We start from the raw sequence: 13831 nt of genomic DNA, 5'->3' as shown, positions 1-13831 counted from the left end.
CTGGAACTGTGGGATTGGCAAGGCCTTCCTGTCCAAATGGGAGGAAAGAAATGTACCAGAAAAAGGTATCAGTGACTAAGAGAGTTCAAATAGAGTCAAGAGCTATTCTGGAGGCTACTCTTGTGCAAGCTTCAGCTAGATACTGCTAATTGCCTCAGTTTGTCAAATCCCAACCACCACCATTCCTGTTAACACTAAAGAATGCCTACAGCTTTATATGAGATTCTACAAAATTATCATGCAATAAGATTAGTTTCCAGAAACCCACAATCAAATGCTTCCTAGGCCATATAAGTCCTGAAACCTAGAGGGACCAGCCTCTCTAAAAACATTTACTAGTTCCATCCCCCCATCCCATATTGTTGACACCTCTTTCCAGTATGAAATAATTACAAAGGGCACAGCACAAATACCCCTAAAGATTGGGAGAAGACTCAAAGGAGAAGAAGGAACTGTAACAGAAAAGATAAGATTTACCAAATAAGTAAGATTGCTGAATCCTTATATTGATATTTCTTTGTCTCTAGAATCTTGGAACAACTAAAAAGAAAATACTAAAATTGTGGAACTGCAACCCATACCAAACTTTGAAATCTGTTCTATAAATACTTGTTAAAAATGTACTTTGAACTTCTTTGTTTTTTTCAATATATGCTATATATCACAACAAAAAATGCTAAGAAAAGAAGGTTAATGAGGGAGAATTACTCTTATCATATTAAGAAATGCCAAAAAGCCATAGTTAAAAAATGCAATATGGTTTTGGCCAAATAATAGGCAAATGGGCCAAAAACACAACAGAGAGCTCAGAGAATGTGCGATGTTAATGTAAATTGGCACCACAAATCAATATGGAAAAGAAGGATTGCTTAATAGAAAGTCTTAGGAAAACCTGCTCATTATATGGAGAAAAATAAAACAGAATTTGTGCCTATCACTGTACATAAAGGGTATTCCAGATACATTAAGCATGTCCATTAAACAGGTAAATTAATAAAGTTAATAGACAGAAATGTAGGACAATCACCTAGAGGCATGGTGAACTTCTTAAACAAACCTCAAAAGGCACAAAACCTGAGGCTAATATTGTTGAATGGAATTACATCAAAATTAAGAATGTGTGTTTTGTGAAGGATAATTTGGACAAGGTTAACCAACTGAAGACAGATTGGAGACAACTTATGAATTGTCTAAAACTAACAAGGGAGTAACATGTAGAAAATATAAAAAAACACTTACAAATCAACAAAACAGAGACAACAACAGAAAAAATATGCAAAAGATATGTTATCAGTTTACAGACATGGAAATTCAAAAAGTAATGAATATGTATAGATTTGCTCAAGCACCTTGGTCATCAGAGAAATGTAAATTTAAATGTGATATTATTTTGCACTTTAACTGGACCAAAGAGAAATGGAAAGTTTATGTAAAGCATTGGCAGCACTGTAGGAAAAAGTTAAGAATCCCCATATACGACTGGAGGAAGAGAGGTCTGAGATGACCATTCTGAAGCCAGTCCAGTAATACTGGCTCAGAAAAAGCTTAGGGAAGGTCTTGACAAGACTGGGATCTTAAATATAATGGAACTTGAACTAAAAAGTGTGGTTATTAACACACACTTTGCACCTGAGTGGAGAATAGCATAAGGTAAATAACATTTGAAAATTTTAAAAAAGTGTAATTGGTCTGGTGCTTTCTTCTCTTGTGATATCTTTACCTGGCTTTGGTATAAGGGTGCTTTTAACTTCATACAATGAATTAGGGAGTGCTCCACTCTGTTCAAATTTTTGGAAGAGTTTGAGAAAAACTGCAGTTATGTCTTCTTGGGCAGTTTAGTAGAATTCTCCTGTGAAGCCACCTGGTTCTGGGCTTCTCCTTGTTTGGAGGTTTTTGAAGACTGATTCGGTCTCTTTCTTAGTAATTGGTTTGCTGAAATCTTCTCTTTCTTATTGAGTTAATGCAGATAGTTTCTATGTGTCTAAGGATTTTCCATTTCATCTAGATTATCTAATATATTGGCATACAGTTGATTGTAATCATCTTACAGTCCTTTTTATTTCAATGGGGTCAGTAGTAATGTCCCCCTTTTAATTTCTGATTTCCACTATTTGTACTCTCTTTTTATCATCAGGCTAGCTAAAGTTTTGCCAGTTTTATTGACCTTTTAGAAGTACAAGCTCTTAGTTTTGTTGATTCTTTCTATTGCCTTTGTTTGCTTGTTTGCTATTTCATTTATTGCCTCTCTAATCTTTGTTATTGCTTTCCTTCTGCTCACTTTAGGTTTTGTTTGCTCTTCTTTTACTAACTCTTCCAGTTTTGAGCTTAGGTTTTTGATTTGAAGTCTTTTCTCCTACTTAATGTAAGCATTTAGTGCTATCAATTTCCCTTTCATCACTGCCTGTGCTAATCACATAAGTTTTGGTATGTTGTAGTTTCATTTTCATTTGCCTCAAGATATTTCTTAATATCATTTTGTGATTGCCTCTTTAACCTGTTCCTTATTTAAGGATATCTTGTTTAATTTCCACATATTTGTGGATTTTCCACTTCTGCTTCTGTTACTGATTTCTAGTTTTATTCTGTTGTGGTCAGTGAATATACCTTGTATGATTTCAATATTTTTGTATTCATTGAGCACTTATTTTGTGATCTTACATATGGTCTATACCAGAGAATGATCATGTGTACTTGAAATGAATTTGTATTCTGTTTTTTGGGGGGATGTAGTGTTCTATATATGTCTGTTAGGTCTAACTGGCTAAGAGTGTCATTCGAGTCTTGTATTTCTTTACTGATATTTTGACTAGATATTCCATCCATTATTGAAAATGGTATATTAAAGTTTCCAACTATTAACATGAAACCATCAATTTCTACTTTCAAATCTGTCAGTATTTGCTTCATATATTTTAGGGTTCTGTCGTTAGGTGCACATATATTTATAATTGTTACATCTTCTTGATGAATTGTCCTTTTATCAGTATATCAAGTTTGCCTTTGCACCCAGTAACTGCTTTTGACTTAAAGTCTATTTTATTTGATATTAGCATACTAACCAGCTTTCTTTTGCTTTTGCCCAGCTGTCCACCTCTACACTTTCTCACACTCCTTTCATTGTCTCAAGCTGCTTTTACCTAGACGGAAAATTCTAGAAGGAGGGTATGCTAAGAAGGACTTTCCCAAGACAGACTTTCCTAACCAAATCAGGGCCAGAGATTGATGAAAGGGACACAAACTGGCTTCTAAGTGCTCTGGAGAGGGTATAAGGAATGGTGCCAAGAGCTTCTTCCACGGCCCTGAAAAGCTGAGTTTCTTGGCCTGCCCAGCAAATGCAGCTTCAACTGTCTCTTGCAACCCTGAAGAAGAACAGTATCCTTAAGTTTCTTCTGCTGCTGACTGTTTCTCATAAAAAACATTGGCTGTTGTCAGAGCCGAGCCCCCAGCGTTCAAAGTTGCTAACAAAAGTCATGATCAGTGATCAGTCTTGCCCACTCCTGGTCTTAGGGAAGAGGATTTTTAAGTCCTTTTCTGCCTCCAGTGAGTTAGCCAAGGCCTGGCAATGCACCCTGTGAGCATGGGGAATGGGTGACAGTCGCTGCCTTGTGGAGACAGCCCCCTCCTCCTGCTCTTCTCTGAATGCTGTTCAGTTTTCTTCTGGCCTCCAGAATTTCAAAGTAGTTGTTTTATACAGTTTCAGCCTGTTTAATCATTGATCCGACGGGAGGACTGAGTCCTGGAGTTCCTGTTCTGCCATTTTCCCACAATCTTTATTTATTTTAGTATTCATATTTGATCTTTTTTAAAATTCATCTCATTAAAAATAATTGAAAATTCAACTCTCTTGTTCTCTTCCACATAACAAGTAAAATTCAGGATCATAAAGCAACATGCAGAACAACAGATGTAATACAAAATTAGAAAGCTTTGAGGCTAGTTGCAAATGGCACAGAAAAATCCCTACCTAAAACATAAAGACACTTTCCTAATGTTGCCCAACCTAATCATCAGATTTTTTTTTGAAGGTAAATGTAGAAACCTTTTAATTCCTTGGAAGGAAAATGTCCTGAATAATTCCACATGTTTTTATAATCATAGAGACAACCTTATCCTTATTCATTACCAAAAACAAAGACTATTGTAACACTTTGTTCTCCATAGAGGCAAACAATTTCATCTATTTTAACACACAAAAAAGGCAGAAAGACAAAATACAAATGTTTAGTACAAAGAGTAAAACAATAAAATTTTCAAAGATTTTGTTTTGTTTTGTTTTATTGTTTGTTTGCTTTACTATTTGCATGGTTATCTTGTAAAAGCCTACAAAAAGGAGGAAAAATATCTGCAGAGTCATTTAAACAATATGAGAGAGGGATTAAACATTAAATACTTCTAAAAATAAGTTTAACTTACTTAATAAATTAGGGAAAATGTTACTGAAGCATTTCCGTTCAATTGGCTTGCAATGCATTAACAAGTGAAGAGTATGGATCTCTTCTAACAAATATTTTAAACATTTGTAGACTACCAAAAGATTTAGTCAGGATATGGAAATTTTCAAATCATAACCCCCCGAACATACTAAGTACAAGTTAGTTTTAAACCTGAAGTCAGAAGTGAAAAATCTGTAGAAGTAAAAATATTACCATTTTCATAGCAATCTAAAGATGATTGCCCTTAAAGTCTTTTTTAATAAATAAAAGGGAACCACAACATCCTGGAAAACTTCTTGCTTAAAATGCAAGTAACTTTTGAAGCTGGACTTCTCCATCTGTAGTCAGAAGCAAACAGAATTGACAGCATCGTTCTATTTTGGAGAGACTCTGTAGAATTGCTTAGAAACCTCAGCAACGATCTTCTTTAAGGTAGTATCCTCCACTTACCTGTAAGTCTGCAGGAGAGGTCCCTGGGTAGGTACAACCCTCTTACTGGCATAGTATAAGCTGGAGACCGATTAAAGAGAAAAATTGGAGGTCAGGTGTTCCAACTTTCAGATGCTATTCCAGATAAAATGCCAAGGGCTTTTGGAGTAGAAATGGACAAATATGCCAAAAATAAAGACAACTTGATATCAATAACATCAGAATTTAGGATCCATGTACCATAACTAAAGACAAAACTTTTTACATGTAGGTAAACAAGAAGTGGGCAGTCTATTTGGAATTCACTTCTGAGCAACATTCCTACATATGTCTATCATCTGATACAACTGCACTTATGAATAATCATAACAGATACTCAGATACTCAGAAGGATGCCTCTGACATCCTCCAAGGTTCTACAGGTTCTACTGAATCAAAGAAAGGTCACATTAAGCCTAATATTACTTTGGTGTTGGCTTACATTATATAATAATTCTTTAAAAACTGTTAATCCATACATGGACTCTATGATAGCTCCCTCTGTCAATCATGTCATTTCATTAACTAGAATATCCCACCTTTCTAGTAGGATTAATGGTTAGAGCTGATTATACAACCAAAATCAAAACTGGGAAATGGCTTCTCTTGGAATCTAAGCACCCATTATGAAATATCCCACTAACCAATTCTTTAATTATCTTTGTAGATGCAACCTGAACATTTCATAGAATAAGGGTTTCAGAAAGATGAGCTATGCAGACCCTTAGCTTTTGCAGGATTCAGAATCCTTCATGTGTCACTTATTTCCGTGTAACTGTCCAACTTCGTTTGGCTTTTGAGTCCCAGAAGAAGAATTCCATTTCTGCCTCTGAGCCTTTCCTTTAGGGACTTGGAAATGGAAGGTAGTGCAATTCTTTCTGACCATTTGCCAGGCATGGGACCCTAGGCTTCTTGGGAAAAGTTCGCCTGGCGATGTAAAATAACTTTTCCGCAGCATCAGAGCAGAGATGGTCCACAACAAACTGATACCTTTCCGAGAGCTCCCAACTTGCTGGAAAAATATTGTTCTCTTCCCCCAGTTTTAATATCTCTCGAGCTTTCCTTGTGTTTTTAGAATCACTAATGGTGCTGAGTTTAGTAACTGACAACAAAGAGTCTGCTTCCTTTTGAAAGCCTAAATCTTCTAAAATGTGTTTCCATCTGTTTTTTTACTTCCCTTCGAATATGCCGCAGGGTACATGTATCATAGCTGAGTTTTTGCCGCTCCTCTGAGTCTTTGGCCAGTTGATTATGAACGGCTGTCAAGTTGTACAGGATTCTGTCATCATCTGCCTCGGTGTGACGAGCATCGCGAGGCACACTCCGCAGATGTTTTTCATCATCCATCTCCAGAGTTGCTCCAAACTAGGAATGTGGGTTGTTATCACTGACCAGGGGGCTCCTTCTCCGGCAGGACGGGCTTCTCCAGGCATTTGCACCAGCAACAGCACCGCACGGTCCTCAGCCAGTTCCTGGGGCCCATGGAGAGCGAAGTCCCCCGCCTCCGCGATTTGATTCCGAGAAAACCATCGGGTGCGGGGACAGTAGCGGCCCGGGTGGTTGCCGGCCAGTCCGTGCACATCACGCCACGGCAGGGGTCTCAGTCAAGGGAAGAGGCACCTCTACCGCCCAGATCCAGAGCCGCCTCCGCTCACATTTTGTTTGGGGCCTCATCAGTTTTTATTCGATTCTTTTTTTTTTTTTTTTTTTTTGAATTTTTGATGTAATTCTGAATGTGCTTTACCTAGGAAATACTGTGTTTGAATAGTGATGAAATTGCAATGTAAGTAAATTGCTTAAGTCCCCTTTTAAATGACACTAAGATGACGAATTTCACCAGCCTAAATATGTTGTCTAGAGAAATCATTTCTAGGAATAAATAAATAAATAAATTCAGAAAGTGGCATTGTTCATTGAAATTATCCTTACATTGTTTATAAGCCCACACAAGGAATGTGGTGTCACCAAGCACATAGCAGATAAATTCGATTCCAGTAAAGTAACTTTGGATGTTTTCTATCCTAGCCTAGAATGTGCCTTCTGTGATATTTGGAGCCCCTTGCTTTCTTTGAGCCTCTCAACAAGTATATTTGAGTTTCAGGAGAGTTTAGGAAAACAGTTTTCTCAGAGAGAGCAAGGTATGGGCCACAAAAGAACCTGAAAAGGAACAGAACAGCAAATAAAAGGTAAAGTCAGGTACCAGCGCTAATTCATTGAAAAAAAAGAAGGTCAGTAACTACTGTGGGTGAGGAACATAAAACTGATTTTCTCCTTAATGATGAGTTAAGGACACCAAAGACAGATTATTTCACTATCTTTTCAAGTTCCGTATTAAAGCTTGAGTGACAAGTTTATTGCCTCTATCAAATTCCAGTGACTTTTCTTGAATCCCTTTACCCACCACAACTTATATCTTCATTTATTAATTTTCACTTTGTCAAAATTATCTCAGTTTACCCACTACCAATGAGTGGCCCAAATGTAAGTTTTGGTTCTTTAAATTTCAACATTATCATTAAGCCTTTGACATATCATTTAAAGTGAGAACATGTTCTTTCTTGATCCTACTATGTCTTTGATGTCTTACCCATAAAAGAGTGCAGTAAATAATAACATATATGTAAACTTAATTATATTATCTTATATGATAAATTCAATAAAACTAAACCACATCAATGATAACATTCATAATACTTGAATCTACTAGTATCCTAAATTATCTTACTGTAACATTTAGTAAACAGGCATTTACAAGTATCTGGGTGGATCTTTTTTACAAAAAGGTACCCAGGTTTCTCAACCAAATTTTACTATCATTCATGAAATAAGAAATTTCCATATGAGAAGGAAAACATGTTAAATGTCACCTTCTGCAAGTTGTTCTATGGTAAAAGTAGATTTTATTCCCAATTCTAATTCTGGATTTCATTTTCCATTTATGCCAATGAAATTGTTGCAGATGATCTTCACGGAGCATAGTACATCTAGCATTGGTCAATGTTCAGGTGTGGAGAACGTAATCCACTCCATCTAGTTTATACAGAAAAGGATTAATGAGAAGATAATAAATTGCATCCAGGAGTTGGGGAGTGCTAAGTGAACAGATGCTAGGTTGATTTTCTGGGAAAGACTCCAAGAGTTTTATCACAGATCTTCATTGCCACGTGAGCTACTTCTTTTTTCCACTGTCAGAAAGATACCCCTGCTATGTTGGGAAAACCTCACTCTAGCTACCAGCTCTAGAACCTCACTGTTTCTCTTTCAGTTCATATTATCGCATAACTTGTTCTGAATATAAAACCTAACCAACATATTTAGTCCAAAAAGAAGTCTGGAAGTATAGTTTTTCTCTCTTAGAACTTGTTCAAAAGGAAGTAATAAGAGAATGGAGTTTATGTTGAAAATAATCTACCATATACCTTTGGGTACTCAACATCCATAAGCAATTACCTTTCCATTGTTAGTAGGCCCTTCAATCTACTAACAATAACTTAGTTTTCCCTAAAACTTGAAATTGAATGTCAAAAATGAAAATAGACTCACTCTTTTTCCAAAGGTGAAGGACCAAGATTCTATCAATCTCTGCAACAATCTTAGTGGTGTTCATTGTTCTATATTTATGTCTTGTTGTTGTGAAACCTATGAACATAACTACCAACAATATTCACGATATAACATTATCTAGAAAACTGAGAAGAAACGAAGCAATTTGTTAATGTATATAGACAAAGAAAACTATAGGTAATTAAATTGAATTCCCAGTTCCTTCACTTATTTGAGGATGCTGTGTTATTTATAACGTCATTCACTAATCATCCTGGATTCCATTTTCCATTAGCAAACTAATAATCCAGTTGGGTGTGTTCTTTACCTGGGGGGTTGATTCAAAATTTCATTCGTACAATCTGAGACTAATGTAATCATACTTTTATTGGGTTGCTTTGGTCATGCATTGACTGAAAATGATTCCCCATGTTCCAGGCATGAAGAGCTTCCCAGCTTCCATTGTGTGGCATAAACAATTTTTACATGTGAAATCAAATAGTTTCCTACAATGTAGGAATGACTTTTTTTTTCTATTTTTTCAGTGGTACATTGAGTTCAAATTGGCTAAATTACGGTCTCATCTATTAGTTCATCAAAACCATTCATGAAGGGTGGGCCACAATGGCTCAGCAGGCAAGAATGCTCGCCTTCCATGCCTGAGGACCCGAGTTCAATTCCCAGTGCCTGCCCATGTGAAAAAAAAAAAACATTCGTGAATACCTCAGTGCAAGTTTCTCTTTACAGTTCCACTTAGGTTTCCAAGATATTAAATACAATAGCACTTATTGCCATCCAAATTGGCAATAAAACTTTTACAGATGTGTCACTTGGTGAAATAGAAATATTCCCTTTTCCATTCCCAGACCCATGCGTTGAGACTAAAGGAGAATCAGCATGTATACTGGTCTCTGGTTCAGAGCATATGTTTAAACTGTGGGAAAATAACTCAGTCTTGAAAAGGCATTATGTACAGCTAAAATAAATGTCTTTAATACCCAGCTATTTCTGGATAATTGAATACATAGTAAGTTCAGTGAATCTCATGTGTGTTTACCACATTACTCTTCCCTTTTTGAAAATATTTTTATTGAGAAATCTTCTCACACCTACAGTCCATTCACAATATACAATCAGTGGTTCACAATATCATCACATAGTTGTATATTTGTCACCATGATCATTTTTAGAACATTTGCATCACTCCAGAAAAAGAAATAAAAAGAGAAAAGAAAAAAACTCATACATCCCCTACCCATTACCCCTTCCTCTCATTGACCACCAGTATTTCAATCTACCCAATTTTTTTTTACCCTTTATCTATCCCTTTTCTTTATCTATCTATTTTTCCTTTTTTTTGCTCATTTATTTATATCCTGGATAAAAGGAGCACCAGACACAAGGTTTTCACAACCACACAATCACATAGTAAAAGCAATATAGTTATACAATCTTCTTCAAGAATTAAGGCTGTATGTATACACCACAGTTCCCACTTCCATTCCTCAGTCACTGTACCCTTAGGCCACCTTCATCCATTGTGAACTGTGAACACTGCCACCTTAAACATCAGTGTGTAAATGTCCGTTCATGTCCCCACACTCAGTTCTTCCAGGTATATACCTAGCAATGAGGTTGCAGGACCATATGGTAACCCTAGCCACCTGTGGAACCAGCACATTGCTCCCCAAGGTGCTGAAGCTCTCAGCTTCCCTACCAACAGTGAATAGGTACATCTCTTTCTCCACATTTTCTCTATCACTTGTTTCTCTCTGTTCATTTTTAGAGTTTTATTCGCACACCATACAATCCAAACTAAATAAATTGCCATACCTTTGCCACCTTAATCTATGTGAAGAGATTTACATTTCTTCTGCAAAGAATCCATACCCCTCCCTCAAATCCCTTCTTGTTGACATTTGTTTTTGGCATAATGCCTTTGTTACATTCAGTGAAAGCATATTACAATGTTACTGTTAACTATAGACTCTAGTTTTTATTGATTGGATCTTTTCCCATTTTTCCACTTTCAACACCTTGAAATGCTGACATTCATTTGTTCTCCACCATGCAAAAATGTTCCTATATTGATTGGTACATTTAATCATCATCATTTTCTACTCTAGATGTTCCTAAGTTATACTGTCTCAGTCTTTGTCCTCTATCTTTCAGTCTGGTGTCACATATGCCCCAGGTACTCTCTCAACCATACTTACATCCTGCTTCATTCAGTGTACTTGTATTATTGTGCAAACATCAGATAGTATTGTGCTATCTATTTCTGAATTTTTACAATCAGTCCCGTTGCACATTCTGTATTCCTTCAGCACAAAATGCCCAATCTCTACCTTATTTCTATCTCTTAATAACCTGTGTTCTTAACTTTAACTCTCAAAGTTCACTCATGAAGGTTAGTTCATATTAATGAGTATCTCTCCTTTTGTTTCAGACTAATTTCACTCATGCTCAAAGCAATATTTCACAATATATTGTGATAAACAATTTTATTTAAGTCCAGGAGTGGAGCTGCTGACAAAAGCATGGTGGGCAAGGAAGATATCAAATCATTATCTCCACCATCATAGAATGTTTATAATGTAATCAGACTGTTATGAGGTATTTGGTTCTATTTGACAGTGCTCTATTAGAGGGGCAGCATTTGTTTCTTCTACTGCCAACTGAACAGTCAGCAAGAGTAGCAGTCAAAAAAGCCTTGGTGAAGAGGAGTCCAAATAATTGATTCCCTGCATAGCTATCATATCTGCCTAATAGTCACTGTCTTAATTAGTCCATTAAATATGGTTTGATTTCGTTGTAGTAGGTAGCAGATTCACATCTACAGAATAGCTGATCTTCTGTATGCCTCATTATTCAATGTTCACTGTTTTGGTTAAAATTCCCATGGAACCACCTATTTATACTCTGAGCCCATTTTTAGAGTTTTCACATAGTTCTTCCTCATCACCAACACTTATAGCCTCTTATTCAAGGAAAAATTGACAACAATTTACAACGCTAAAATTCAGCCCACTGGTGCTACAACAAATCACTTTTAGCTGGAGCTAACATATTGTGAAGAACTCTCAGCAGATCAGACATCTATTATTATCAGTTAACTCATCATAGAGGATTCCTCACGAGGGCAGAGGCAAAGCTGAGGGAGAAATGGAATTGCATCAAGAGCAGTTATTTTGGAATTGTCATCTTATCTAACAACTCACACTCACTTTCCAAGTTATACCAGACTTTTTCTAATATGTAATTCTTTCACATGATAATGAAGTGTGATGATCCAGTTTAAATTTATGGAAAGCATACATATCAGTAAGCAGATCAGATGACACTCAATCAATTATGGGCTATAAGGTTCATACATTTATTTGGTATCTTACAATCAGATATTTTGTTTCTACTAGGGCCCATCAGAAAGCTATATGCATCTTTTCAAATGAAGAGTAGTTGTTGGCAGAGGAGACATGGCCTTCCTCCAAGATTCTAGAAGTCTGTGCTGTGATTTCCCCATTAGGTCTTGCCAAAAACTCAATACACCATCTGTGTCTGACATAGGCACTCCAAATAACATTGGATCTGCTATATCATCAGGTCCAAATGGCAGGAAAATTTGTAATGCAATCTGAATTTCTCCATAATCTTTTTTGATGCTTAGCCCCATTCAAATTTGTCAGTCTTATGGGTTACAGAAGAAATGGGTCAAAGCAGCAAACTCAAATGTCATATATGTTTTCTCCAAAATCTCAGAAGAATCAAATATGATTGTTTCTTTTTCTTATTGAAAAAGGTGCTTTTATGTTGGTTTCATTTAGAAGCAAATCCTGAGATAAGGATTTCAGAGCAATCAGCTTATTCAGGATATGATTCTGGGGTGCCTTGATTGGGCAAGAAGGAGTTAAGGACAGATGAAAACATAAAAGAAGGGAATTTAATAGCATGAAATTGCTGAAGGCAGTTGGGAATCAATCCTTCTCAGAGCTTCTGGGAGATTGTGTATAACATACCTCAGAGTTTTCCCATAAAAAGGGCAGGCTATCTGTGTTATTTATCTATGGACTCCTAACCATTATTATTGGAAGTCTGCTCCCAAGAGCATAAATCCCTGACACATATAGCATAATTTGAATATGGCAGATTAAATTCCTGCAGTCAGAGAAAATCCTCAGAGAATCTCAGGTGGTTGCTCTAGGAAACTATTAGTAGGTATGGGTACAATAAGTGCTAAGAAAATACCCATGGTGATTGAGAGTGACTGCTGCAGTCTACAATTTGTACTGCTTAATGCTATTCAGCCCCCATGTTGATGTAACCTGCCAACAAGTTTCAAGAATGTGGCTGGCACAATTTAAGCAAACAAAAAATTGCATAAAAGAATGTTTTTTCTTGCAAGCTATAGGTTCCAGTTGGTCCTAAGGTTGTAACTATTATTCATCATCTCTTTCTTATACCACCTATTCTAGATTCCCTTATCCTTAGTTAGTAATTTTGCTGGGTGAGATTGCTTGACCAATGGATTAACAGAGGCCTTTTACTGAAACCTCTGGTCAACATTCGTTTTTCAAGCTATGGTTGTTTTAATATCCTGTTCATGGTAATTTCCCGGCACAGAAATACCAACAAGTGCCCTAGTGTGTTCCCTGAGAATGAGATATACTTCTATCAGAATTAATTACTTCTGAAAGTGGAATAATTTATTTCATTGTCTGCTGAAATTATTGGCCTAAGAAACATGCAATTGTGTGTCATCAGTCCAAGTATTAAACTTAATATAATCCTTAATGTGATATCTGATACTATAATCTCCCATTCCTAGATATTCAGAGAAGCCTAAAATTATGGTAAATGGAAGCCCAAGTTCCCAATGTGAGTCACTGGAAGTGATGATCAGAGGAACTATTCCAACTTCTGTACTTCAGTTTCTAAACTCCTTAATCTAGCTTTCAGGGATGCATCATTATATAATTCCCATTAATTGAAAACGTATATTGTATCATGAACCAAGTTCCAATCTGACAGGATTACATCTCTAAAATAACACCTTAGTTTACCTTTAAGAGGTCATTTTGATGTTCTTTCAGAAAAGGGAGTTCTTCTAAGTGGCTATATATCTTTATTGCAGTGGCTATATATCTTTATTGCAACTGCTTATATATAAAATGTTACCTTACTTTGAAGCAAAATATGGAAAATCTATGCTATATAGCTGAAAATCTTTGAATCTACATATGGTGCTGGTAGAGGTACTGTAGGCGGAGAAGGCAAACTGGAAAGTAGGTACATCTAAGTAATACAAATTGTTACCCACCTCCAGCATTGAGAGATCTAATATATTCAATGTGACATGAGGGGCTGATTTTTGTCCTCATTTGATGGTA

At 36.3% G+C, this 13831-nt stretch overlaps 1 pseudogene; it reads right to left on the bottom strand.

Moving 5' to 3' along the window:
* Positions 1 to 5743: 5743 nt before the first annotated feature.
* LOC143676029 (melanoregulin pseudogene) lies at positions 5744 to 6384 on the bottom strand (annotated as a pseudogene).
* Positions 6385 to 13831: the final 7447 nt, after the last annotated feature.

Source organism: Tamandua tetradactyla, chromosome 3 (genome assembly GCF_023851605.1).
Source record: "Tamandua tetradactyla isolate mTamTet1 chromosome 3, mTamTet1.pri, whole genome shotgun sequence".
Classification (NCBI taxonomy): Eukaryota; Metazoa; Chordata; class Mammalia; order Pilosa; family Myrmecophagidae; genus Tamandua; species Tamandua tetradactyla.
The sequence above is the reverse complement of the archived record's forward strand: the minus strand, read 5'-3'. Positions and strand labels throughout refer to the sequence as shown.